Source organism: Somniosus microcephalus, chromosome 2, assembly GCF_052327205.1.
Source record: "Somniosus microcephalus isolate GS21.2 chromosome 2, FLI_Smic_1.0, whole genome shotgun sequence".
Taxonomy (NCBI): domain Eukaryota; kingdom Metazoa; phylum Chordata; class Chondrichthyes; order Squaliformes; family Somniosidae; genus Somniosus; species Somniosus microcephalus.
Window position 1 is genome coordinate 88,017,149 of NC_140988.1, and position 12,994 is coordinate 88,030,142.

Here is a 12,994-nt window from a genome sequence, read left to right on the forward strand (position 1 = left end):
CCGGAATCACCAACCGTCATTGTGGACGCGAACCCGACCTCGGTGTCGTTCTTCCGTTCTCGCGCACGGTTTTGCTGCTTTCTCGGTGCCGGTGGCACAAAACTACATGGGGGTCGGCAGTATCTGGCTTTCGGTCCGAACCGGGCGTGGTAGTAACAGAGGCCGGTCTGTGGAGGCGCCGAGGCGGGGTTCCTCGAGGCGGGACGCTTCGAAGTGGCACAGTACTGTTGCATCACCGCGTGAATGGTGTCGGCTTTGGCCGCGAGCGCTACACCGTCCGTAGCCTCCGACCTGGCGAGGGCTGCTTGTACCTGCTCAGGAAGAGTTCCCAAAACAGAAAACACTGTGGCTCAGACCCGAGGAGTGTGAGCATTTGGCTCATCAACTCGGAAGGCTTAGCGTCGCCTAACCCGGGGAGTGCGAGCAAACGTCGTGCGCGCTCCGCTTTCGTGAGACCGAATATTTGCATAAGGCGCGCCTTAAGCGTTTCATACTTGTCATCCACGGGCGGGTTCTCCAGCAGGCTGATGATTCGGGAAGCCGTCGAGCTGTCCAGTGCGGAGACCACGTAACAGTAACGGGTCTGATCCAGCACGATGTTCCGAAGTTGGAACTGAGCCTCCGCTTGCACGAACCAGGAGGCTGCCTGTCGTTCCCAAAATTGAGGGAGCTTCAAACTCACTGCGTTCACATCCATCTTGTTCTCGAACTTTCCTCCACGAAAATCGTCCGCGAAGCTTCGGGGTCACCAATGTAGGAATTGATCTATCCCTAACTGAAGCACTGAAGTCGAGTCAGTTCAATAATTCAACTGAATTTAATCAAACAAGTGAACAAAACAAAAACATGCAGGAGCAACAGCAAACAGGTCTTTTCAGCAGCTTGTTACACGAGGTCTGGGCTTAGAACCTCCCACTCTCTGATGTCATCACGTTTCCCGCCGTTCGGGGCATCACGTGACCAACGTGATGACATCATCACGTTGTTTCAGGGCTTTTGCAGAAAGCTTATTTACACTCAGCCAACAAACACAGATGCTGTAGCATTGGGTTAAAGACAGTTATGCATTTGTACAGAAGATCATTGGTGGTTTTGCCACAATATGATGATTTACTAAATGCCCTGTTACCAATTCCTTAATAATGGAATAAGTTTCTCACTCTCATTGGCCCCTTGGTTCCCCACTATTTTTAGTATGCTTTTTGTGTCTTCTACTGTGAAGACATATACAAAATATTTATTTAAATTCTCTGCTGTTCCCCAATGTAATTTCTCCTGTCTCAGTCTCTCAGGAACCCATGTTTCACTACTCTCTTCCTTTTTACACTTATAAAAACAGACTGTAAGAGCTGCTATATTTCTTACTAGATTACTCATTCTACTTTCTCCCTTTTTATCCATTTTTGGTCATCCTTTGCTGGTTTCTAAAGTTCTCCCAATCCTCAGGCTTATTACTATTCTTCGCAACATTATAAGCCTCTTCTTTTAATCTAACACTATCCTTAACTTCTTTAGTTAGCCACGGATGGATCACTTTTCCCTGGAGTTTTTATTTCTCAATGGAATGTATATTCATTGAAAATTTTGGAATATTTCTTTAAATGTTTGCCACTGCTTATCTACTGTCATACTTTTAATCTAATGGCCCAATCTACATTGGCCAACTCGCCCCTTATACCTATGTAATTGGCTCTATTTAAGTTTAAGACTCTATTTTCAGCCTTGAACATGTCACTCTCAAACTCAATGTGAAATTCTATCATATTATGATCACTCATCCAAATCAAATCTGCCGTCATCACCCCTCTCCTCAAAAAGACAACCCTTGAGCCCTCCATCCTTGCAAACTACGGCCCCATCTCCAACCTCCCTTTCCTCTCCAAAGTCCTTGAACGTGTCGTCGCTGCCCAAATCCGTGCCCATCTTTCCCGCAACTCCATGTTTGAATCCCTCCAATCAGGTTTTCGACCTCGCCATAGTACCGAAACGGTTCATTATAGTCACAAAAGACATCCTTTGTGACTGTGACAAAGGTAAACTATCCCTCCTTGTCCTTCTTGACTTGTCTGCAGCCTTTAGCACAGTTGACCACTCCATCCTTCTCCAACGCCTCTCCCCTGTCGTCCAGCAAGGTGGGACTGCACTCACCTGATTGCATTCTTATCTATCTAATCGTAGCCAGAGAATCACCTGCAACAGCTTCTCTTCCCGCTCCCGCATTGTTACCTCTGGTGTCCCCCTAAGGATCTATCCTTGGCCCCCTCCTATTCCTCATCTACGTGATGCCCCTTGGCTGCACCATCCGAAAACACAGCTTCAGTTTCCTCATGTACGCTGATGACACCCAGCTCTACCTCAGCACCACTTCTCTCGACCCCGCCACGGTGTCTAAACTGTCAGACTACTTATCCGACATCCAGTTCTGGATGAGCAGAAATTATATCCAATTAAATATTGGGAAGACCTAAGCCATTGTTTTCGGTCCCCGCCACAAACTCCGTCCTTCTCCCTAATATCTGTCTGAGGCTGAACCACGCTGTTCGCAATCTTGGTGTCATATTTGACCCTGAAATGAGCTTTCAACCACATATCTGCGGCATAACTAAGACCGCCTATTTCCACCTCCGTAACATCGCCCATCTCTGCCCTTGCCTCAGCTCATCCGCTGCTGAAACCCTCATCCATGCCTTTGTTACCTCTAGACTTGACTATTCCAACGCACTCCTGGCTGGCCTCCCACATTCCACCCTACGTAAACTTGAGGACATCCAAAACTCGGCTGCCCGTGTCCTAACTCGCACCCGTCCCGTTCACCCATCACCCCTATGCTCGCTGACCTACATTGGCTCCTGGTTAAGCAAAGTCTCAATTTCAAAATTCTCATCCTGGTTTTCAAATCCCTCCATGGCCTTACCCCTCCCTATCTCTGTAATCTCCGCCAGCCCCACAACCACCACCCACCCCACCTATCCGAGATATCTGCGCTCCTCTAATTCTGCCATCTTGAACATCCCTGATTATATTGCTCAACCATTGGTGGCCATGCCTTCTGTTGCCTAGGCCCTAAGCTCTGGAATTTCCTGCCGAGCTACTTCTCTTTCCTCCTTTAAGACGCTCCTTAAAACCTACCTCTTTGACCAAGCTGTTGGTCACCTGCCCTAATTTCTTCTTATGTGACTCAGCGTCAAATTTTTTGTCTTAGAATACTCCTGTGCAGCGTACCTTTTACTACGTTAAAGGTATATAATCACACACAAGTTGATCCTTTATTATGAGATTAGTAATTAACCCAGTCTCATTACACAATACAAGATCTAAAATAGCCTATTCTCTTGTTGGTTCCACGACATATTGTTCTCAGAAACGGTCTCAAATGCACACTGTCCTTATTTCATCCTTTATTATCAGGGCTGCCCTCACACCCCCTACTTTTCAAAACATCAAGTACCCTGGAATCTTTAGTTCCTAATTTTGCTCACCTTGCAACCACATCTCTGTAATGGCTATTAGATCACACCCGCTTATATCAATTTGTGCCACTAATTCGTCTATCTTGTTACAAATGCTTCGTGCATTCAGAGAAGAGCATTTAGTTTTAATTTTTTTTACCATTATTCCCTGCTTTCACCTTATTCGCTGATGTACTATTACCTTTAAACTCTGTCCCTTGCTATGATATAATGGTTATGTTTACCCAATTGATTACACTGCTCTATTGTCTTGACTTTTCTCTTTGGATTATTAAATTTCCTCTCACTTGACCCCTTACCCCCACCACCCTTTTTAGTTTAAAGCCCTATCTACAGCACTAATTATTCAATTCGCCAGGACACTGGTCCCAACCCAGTTTAAGTGGAGCCCGTCCCAACAGAACAGCTTCCTCTTTCCCCAGTACTGGTGCCAGTGCCCCATAAATCAAAACCCCTTCCTCCCACACCACCCTCTGAGCCACGCATATAACTCTGATCTGCTTGTCCCTGTGCCAATTTACGTGTGGCTCAGGTAGTAATCCAGAGATTATTACCTTTCAGGTTCTGCTTATTAATTTAGACCCTAGCTCCTCAAAGTTAGTCACTGCTAGTTCTACCTATGTCGTTGGTTCCTACGTGGACCACAACAACGGGATCCTCCTCCTCCTACTCCCACCAGAAGTTCTTCTCCAGCCACGTGGAGATGTCCTTAACCCTGGCAGGCAACGCGGTGTTCAGGACTCCCAGTTGCAGCTGCAGAGAACAGTATCTATCCCCCTGACTATACTGTCCCTACCACGACAACATTCCTTTTTGCTTCCCCCCCCCCTCCCTTTGAATGGCCTCCTGTACCACAGTGCCGTGTTCAGTCTGTCCATCCTCCCAGTAGTCCTTGTTCTCAACCATACGGGTAGCAAGCACCTTGTACTTGTTGGCCAAGCTCAAGGGCTGAGGCTGCTCCATCACTACATCCTGGGTCCCCCATATCTTCCTGACTCACAGTCACACCTTCCTGTCCCTGATTAACTCTAAAGAACTACTTAACCTAAGGGCTGTGACTGCCTCCTGGAACTAAGTGTCCAGGTAACTCTCCCCCTCCCTGATGCATTGCAGTGTCTGCAACTCAGAGTCCAGCTCAACAAGTCTGAGCCAAAGTTCCTCGAGTTGCAGATGTGGTTCCTCGGGATCACACAGCACTTTACAATCTCCCACATGCTGCAGTTACGACACACCATTCAATCGATTATTTTTAGTTTTAGTTTTAAATTAGTATTTTTAGTTTTAGTTTTAATTAGTTAATCTAGTTTAAGTTAATAACAAACATCTCAGGGTTCAGATGACAATATAAACAAAAGTAAAGATTTTATGACTCTCATCTTAATCTTAAGCTATTGCCATATAATCATGCGGTATCGATTACTTTTACTGCAAGGGGTGGGGGAGCACATGACAATCATCAAGTTGAAGAAATCAATGTTGGAGATTACAAATAGTTGTATGCACTGTATCCATGCCCAGCAGAAACAAAGTTGAAACCAATAAAGAACTTGCATTTATATAGTGCCTTTCGTGACTCAGGACGTCCCAAAGCACTTTACAGCCAATAAAGCATTTGAAGTGTAGTCACTTTTATAACTGTAGGAAAATGTGGCAGCCAATTTGTGCACAACAAAATCCCATAAACAGCCGTGAGTTAAAATTAGCATATAGTCTGTTTTAGTGATGTTGGTCGAAGGATAAATATTGGCAATAGTGTCAGGAGAACTTCCCAGCTCTTCAAGCAGAGCAACAGGATTTTTTTTTAACATCTGCCCGAGAGGGCAGACAGAGCCCTCAGTTTAACACCTCAACCAAAAGACAACACCTCCGATAGTGCTGTACTAAGAGAGTACTGCACTAAAGTGTCAGCCTAGATTATAGACTCAAGTCTCTAGAGTGGTCCTTGAACCCACAACCTTCTGGCTCAGTGGCAAGATAGCTACCACTGAACCAACTACTAAAAACCATTCATGTAGGGTGGCTAAGAGTAATGGGGCCCCTTAAAGACAGACACAGATGATACTGCAATTGAAAATGAGGAAATGGATAAATACTTACAGGAAACTTTAGTTTATCCGGAGGTTAACTGTCCGGAATGCTCGAGCCACCGGCAAAAATCAGGAGCCGTTTCGTTAGGTTTTTTTTCTTTTTGTTGCTTTTTTTTTCCACCAGTCAGGCTCTGCAAGGTCTCGCTGAAGCTGTTGCTAAGCTACAGAGACGCTTGCAAGGTACGGCCGACTGTTTAGAAGCTGTTGCTAAGCAACAGGGTTTGTTGCCAGATACGGAGCTCAAAATCTCCGTACGTTTCAACATTAGCACTGGCTTGTCCGGCAGTTTTGATGGGACGGCAACAGCTCGGTCCCGCCGGTGCCGGATAGCACAAAGTTTCCTGTACTTTGTATCAGTCTTCACAGTAGAAGGGGCTGGAACACAAAGGGGTGGGAGTTATGTTACAGTTGTATAAAGCTCTGGTTAGGCCTCATTTAGAGTATTGCATTCAGTTCTGGGGACTACACACCTCAGGAATTTCTGCTTCATCCCTATCTTAGTTAGTAAATTACCCTTCGCCCTCTCAAAACTAATATTGAATTCAATGTTATGGTAATTGTTAGCTAGGTACTCCTCATCATTAGATTGTTAATAATATTGGCCTTGGGGGTGCAGTGCAGATTCACCAGAATGATACCAGAGCTAAAAGGATTAAATTATGACGACAGGTTGCATAAACAAGGCTTGTATTCCCTCAAGTATAGAGGATTTGATAGGGTAGAGAGAGAGAAACTATTTCCTCTGCTGGAAGAGTCCAGAACAAGGGGGCATAGTCTTCCAATTAGAGCAAGGTCGTTCAGGGTTAACGTCAGAAAGTACTTCTTCACACAAAGGGTGGTGGAAATCTGGAATTGTCTCCCCAAAGAAGCTGTTGAGGTTAGACCAATTGAATATTTCTAAACTGAAACCGATAGATTTTTGTTGGGCAAAGGTATTAAGGGTTACAGAACCAAGGCGGGTAGATGGGAGTTAAGACACAGATCAGCCATGATCTAACTGAATGGCAGAACGGATTTGAGGGGCTGCATGGCCTACTCCTGTACCTATGTTCCCAGATCGCAGGATCTTTACTGTTCTTTGCATTCATACAAGCCTTTTCTTTTAGTTCTATACTATCTCACTTCTCTTTTTGACCAAGGTTTTTTAATTACACAAGTAGGGCTCTTGCCCTTTAGTGATATCTACAGGTCTTATATCCTGCCAAATACTTCTTTGAACACCTCCCACTGTTTAACTGTAGTTTTGTCAGTTAATAGTTCTGCCCAGTCTACTGTGGTCAATTCCTGCCTCATCCCTCCAAAGTTCACCTTACCTACCTTAGTTAGCAAATTACTCTTCTCCCTCTCAAACCTAATATCAAATTCAATGTTATGGTAATTGCTAGCTCAGTATTCCCTTATTAGATTGTTGATTAATTCAGGCTCTAATCATCACTAAATCTATTATAGCCTGTTGTTTTGTTGGTTCAAGAACATATTGTTCCAGAAAACTGTCTTGAATACACAAGAAATTAGCTGCCTTTGAGACTGCAGCAGTTTTGCTTCTCCCAGTCTATGTAAAAACTGAAGTCTCCCATTATAACCATTCTGTTTATGCATCTAGTATGAAGAAACAATAGCAATCATTTGCCACATGAGCCAGAATGTGTGTACTCAGTGATTTTACAAATCACAAGTAAAAGAAAACCAGGGTTCTGTACTGCCTCTTGATGAACAACAACAGCTTATATTTATAAGCGCCTTTAACGTAGTAAAACATCCCACGGCGCTTCACATGAGTATTGTAAGACAAAAAAGTTGACACCGAGCCACATAAGGAGAAATTAGAGCAGGTGATCAAAAGCTTGGTCAAAGAGGTAGGTTTTAAGGAGCGTCTTAAAGGAGGAAAGAGAGGTAGTGAGGCGGAGAGGTTTAGGGAGGGAATTCCAGAGCTTAGGGCCTAGGCAACAGAAGGCACGGCCACCAATGGTTGAGCGATTATAAACAGGGATGCTCAAGAGGGCAGAATTAGAGAAGCGTAGATATCTCAGGGGGTTGTGGGCCTGAAGGAGATTACAGGAATAGGGAGGGGCGAGGCCATGGAGGGATTTGAAAATAAGAATGAGAATTTTGAAATCAAAGCGCTGCACAACCGGGAGCCAATGCAGGTCAGCAAGCACAGGGGAGATGGGCGAATGGGACTTGGTTCGAGTTAGGACATGGGCAACCGAGTTTTGGCCGACTTCAAGTTTACGTAGGGTGGAATGTGGGAGGCCAGCCAGGAGCGCGTTGGAATAGTCAAGTCTAGAGGTAACAAAGGCATGGATGAGGGTTTCAGCAGTGGATGAGCTGAGGCAAGGGCAGAGACGGGCGATGTTACGGAGGTGGAAGCAGGCAGTCTTTGTTATGCTGCGGATATGTAGTCGGAAGCTCATTTCAGGGTCAAATATGACGCCAAGGTTGTGAACAGTGTGGTTCAGCCTCAGACAGATGTTAGGAAAAGGGATGGAGTCAGTGGCTAGGGAACCAAAAACAATGGCTTCGGTCTTCACAATATTTAATTGGAGAAAATTTTTGCTCATCCAGAACTGTATGTCAGACAAGCAGTCTGACAATTTAGACACCGTGGAGGGGTCGAGAGGAGAGGTAGTGCTGGGTGTCGTCAGCGTACATGTGGAAACTGACGCTGTGTTTTCGGATGAAGTTGCCAAGGGGCAACATGTAGATGAGAAATAGGAGGGGGCCAAAGATAGATCCTTGGGGGACACCAGAGGTAACGATGCGGGAGCAGGAAGAGAAACCATTGCAGGTGATTCTCTGTCTACGATTAGACAGATGAGAATGGAACCAGGCGAGTGCAGTCCCACCCAGCTGGATGACGGTGGTGAGGCGCTGGAGAAGGATGGAGTGGTCAAAGCCTGCAGACAAGTCAAGAAGGACAAGGAAGGATAGTTTACCCTGGTCACAGTCACAAAGGATGTAATTTGTGACTTTGACGAGAGCCGTTTCGATACTGTGGGAAGGGCAGAAACCTGATTGGAGGGATTCAAACATGGAATTGCGGGAAAGACGGATTTGGGAGGCGACAACACATTCAAGGACTTTGGCGAAGAAAGGGAGGTTGGAGATGGGGCGGTAGTTTGCAAGGACAGAGGGATCAAGGGCTTGTTTTTTGAGAGGGGTGATGACGGCAGATTTGAGGGAGAGGGGGACAGTACCTGAGGAGAGAGAACCGTTAACAATGTCAGCTAACATGGGAACCAGAAAAGGAAGTTGGGTGGTCAGCAGTTTGGTGAGAATATGGTCGAGGGAGCAGGAGGTGGGTCTCATGGACAAGATGAGCGCAGAGAGGTGATGAGGGGAGATCAGAGAGAAACTGGAGAAAGATGTGAGTTCAGGGCTAGGGCAGGGGAGAACCTTAGTGGAAGTTTGGCCCAGTGGGTTAGGGGAAGGAAAGGAAGTGGCAGAAGCAGCTGAACGGATGGTCTCAATCTTAGAGAGAGAAGTCCATGAGCTCCTCACACTTGTTATCGGAGGAGACAGGAGGGGTTGAAGAAGACGGTTAGCAATAGAGAATAGGAGCTGGGATTTATCTTTGCATTCCAGGGGTGGAATAAGGTGAGATGCTCAAAGGAGGAGAAACTGCCGGAGGAATAGGGGGACAGACCAAAGTGTGATTTGGTGAGGAGAGCCACACCGCCATCATGGCAGTCTGAGCAGGGCAGGTATAGCCAGGTGGGGAGGCTTCATTTAAGGGTAAGGTGTCATCACCCCTCAACCAAGTTTCCATCAGGGCCATGATGTCAATGCAATCATCCACGATAAACTCATGGATGGCAAGGGCCTTGTTCGCAAGTGACAATTAAAGTCTGATCACTGAATTGAGCTTTACAGCTGTAATGGGACACAGCTTCAACTGAGCAACAAAATACATTCTGCATTACATGGTATGACATGGCACTTATAAACTAGCATATCATCCAACTTATTGTGAGCAACACTATATATAGTAAATATATGTTGCACCGTACTTCCCATTCTATTTCTCTACATCAAACGATATAGTCATAGAATGGCCTACTTCTGTGTTGTAACCATTCAGCTCGTCGAGCCTGTGCTGGCTCTCTGCAAGAGCACTTCAGCTAGTCCCACTCCCCCATGTTTTCCCCTGCAGCCCTGCAAAAAAATTTCCTTCAGATACTTATCCAATTCCCTTTTGAAAGCCACGATTGAATCTGCCTCCACCACCCTTTCAGGCAGTGCATTCCAGGTCCTAACCACTCGCTGCATAAAAAAGCTTTTCCTCCTGTCACCTTTGGTTCTTCCGCCAATCACCTTAAATCGGTGTCCTCTGGTTCTCAAATGAACCTAGCCAAATGAAAAAGGCCTATATTGGTACTGGTACTGCTGCTTTAAACAGTAACTTTGCCGTTAGGAACTGAAGTGCCTCACTAGTGAGGTTGAAGAAAAGAGAAGCCTCAGTAGCACTGGGGTAAAGATGAAGGGTACTCCGGTCATTCAAAGGGAATAACTGGAAATTACAGTTTGTGCCACGCTACCGATGGTTGCGTATTTATTGCGTAACAACAGCACGAGCACCATGTGCTGCAAGCCATTACCTCGGTCTGTGTACAAGCAAATCGACGGTGACAGCAATGTCTTTACAGTTTAGGACCAACAGGGAAGTCTTATTCTTGCTGATCAGTATATATAAATAAAACGTGCGACACGGCCGAAAAGCTAGTCAGGTTGGTGTGGCGAGGTGCCACATGTAACTTTGTGCTGTGGCTACAATGTGTCTTACCCGGGCGACGCTCCCTCAGAGTCCACCTCGCGCTCCAGCTCTGGCCGGTCGCGTATTATGACGTCGGGTGCTCGGCGCGTCACGAGCGATGAAGCGAGCCGGCGCTCGAAGTCCCGCTGCAGGGAGCGCGCTGCCGTCACAGCCACTTCAATCGCTGTGTGCTGTGGCTTACAGACACTCGTCGAAACGAATGCAGCTGAGGTCACGTTTTCTTTCGGACTGTGAGATCTGCAGATTGTTTTCGCCCCCAAAAAAACTTTGTGTATGTAATTGGGGAAAAAAAGAAGGGGTAATGCAAATTAAAATATGAAGACATCACTATTTAAAGTTACAAGTAATCATTGGAATACTGTGAAGTTAAATCTGCACACACTTAGCAACTATTGCCATCTGTCCAGTTTTGAGCAGGACAGTCTGACAAATCCGCAGTATTTTGATATTGTATACCCATTTTTTGGGTGGGTTGTATGGAAATGTTTTCAATCTAAACTGGACAAGTGTTTTTTAAAATAGCATGCCAGTTTTCTTCCACTTCTACATCTTGTGATGTTTACACGTTTAGTTATTAATATATGGCCGCTGAAATGACAAAAGGGAAGGTCTATGATAGGGTGGAAGGCAGGGGGGGTTAAAAGTTTGCTGATGATACAAAGCTGGCTGGGAATGTAAGTTCTGAGGAGGATGCAAGGCTGCTTCAAGGGGATATAGACAGGCTAAGTGAGTGGGCAAGAACATGGCAAATGGAATATAATGTGGAGAAATGTGAAGGTATCCTCTTTGGTAGGAAAAACAGGAAAGCAGAGTTTTTTTTTAATGGTAAGCGATTGAAAAATGTTGGTGTTCAGAGGGACCCGGGTGTCCTTGTCCACGAATCACTGAAAGTTAACATGCAGATACAGCAAGCAATTAGGAAAGCAAATGGTATGTTGGCTTTGTAACAAGAGAATTTGAGTAAAAGAGTAAAGACGTCTTACTGCAATTATATAGGGCCTGGAGAGACCACAACTGGAGTATTGTGTACAGTTTTGGTCTTACCTAAGGAAGGATATACTTGCCATAGAGAGAGTGCAACAAAGGTTCACCAGACTGGTTCCTGGGATGGGGGGATTGTCCTGTGAGGTGAGATTGAGTAGACTAGGCCTATATTCTCTAGAGTTTAGAAGAATGAGAGGTGATCTCATTGAAACATACAAAATTCTTACAGGGCTTGACAGGGTAGATGCAGGGAGAATGTTTCCCCTGGCTGGGGAGTCCAGAACCAGGGATCACAGTTCCAGAATAAGGGGTCGGTCATTTAGGACTGAGATGAGGAGAAATGTCTTCACTCAGAGGGTGATGAATCTTTGGAATTCTCTACCTCAGAGGGCTGTGGAGGCTGAATCGTTGAGTATATTTAAGATAGAGATCGATAGATTTTTGAAAATGAAGGGATATGGGGATAGTTCAGGAAAGTGGAGATGAGGTAGAAGATCAGCCATGACCTTATTGAATGGCGGAGCAGGCTCGAAGGGCCAAATGGCCTACTCTTGCTCCTATTTTTTATGTTCTTAAATGGGAATGGCAGAATCATCAACAGCTGCCGCCTGAAAAAATAGGGGCAGAGGTTATGGTCTGAAATTGTTGAATCAATGTTGAGTCCAGAAGGCTGTAAAGTGCCAAATCGAAAGATGAGGTGCTGTTCCTCGAGCTTACGCTGAGCTTCATGGGAACAGTGTAAGAGGCCGAGGACGGAGAGATCAGAGTGGGAGTGGAGCGGAGAATTAAAGTGACAGGCGACCGGAAGCTCGTGGTCACGCTTACGGACTGAACAGAGGTGTGCCGCAAAGCAGTCACCCAATCTGCATTTGGTCTCCCCAATGTAGAGGAGACCGCATCGTGAGCAGTGAATACAGTATACGAAATTGCAAGAAGTCCAAGTAAATCGCTGTTTCACCTAGAAGGAGTGTTTGGGACCTGGACAGTGGGAAGGGTGGAGGTGTTGCATCTCCTGCGCTTGCACTGGAAGGTACTGTGGGGAGGGGAGGGGCTGTTGAGGGTGATTGAGAAGTAGACCAGGGTGTTGCAGAAGGAGCATTTTCCTCTCTCCACGGATGCTGCCAGACCTGCTGAGTGTTTCCAGCATTTTCTGTTGTTATTTCAGATATCCAGCATCTGCAGTATTTTGCTATTGTATTTATGTCGAGCAAGACAGTTGTAACAAACCGCTACGAAAAACAATAAAAAGAATGAAACCGGAAGGACCACCCGGCATCGAACTTCGCACCGGCTACAGACATGGCAATGGCACACCCAGCCAATTCGACCCTGCAAAGTCCTCCTCACCAACACCTGGGCACTTGTGCCATAATTGGGAGAGCTGTGCCTCAGACTAGTCAAGCAACAACCTGACATAGTCTTACTCACAGAATCATACCTTTCAGCCAATGTCCCAAACTCCTCCATCACCATTCCTGGGTATGTCACCAGGGGTGGTGGCACAGTGGTATACAGTCGGGAAGGAGTGGCCCTGGGAGCCCACAACACTGATTCCGGACCCCATGAAGGCTCATGGCTTCAGGTCAAGCATGGGCAAGGAAACCTCCTGCTGATTACCACCTAACGCCCTCCCTCAGCTGATGAATCAGTATTCCTCCATGTGGAACACCACTTGGAAG

The 12,994-nt window shown here is 46.0% G+C and overlaps 1 protein-coding gene across 5 annotated transcripts in view; it reads right to left on the reverse strand.

The window, feature by feature from the left end:
• The window catches only part of naf1 (nuclear assembly factor 1 homolog (S. cerevisiae)), a 296,506-nt gene extending 286,011 nt beyond the window's left edge, over positions 1-10,495 (reverse strand). For 2 of the 5 annotated variants that reach the window (XM_086010894.1, XM_086010902.1), the window contains exon 1: positions 10,341-10,492. The gene's annotated coding sequence lies outside the window, so the exon portion shown is untranslated. Of the gene's footprint in view, positions 1-5,567; positions 5,933-10,155; positions 10,278-10,340 lie in introns of those variants that run through there. The other 3 variants (XM_086010899.1, XM_086010909.1, XM_086010915.1) reach the window with 3 other exon arrangements.
• Between the last annotated feature and the right edge of the window lie 2,499 nt (positions 10,496-12,994).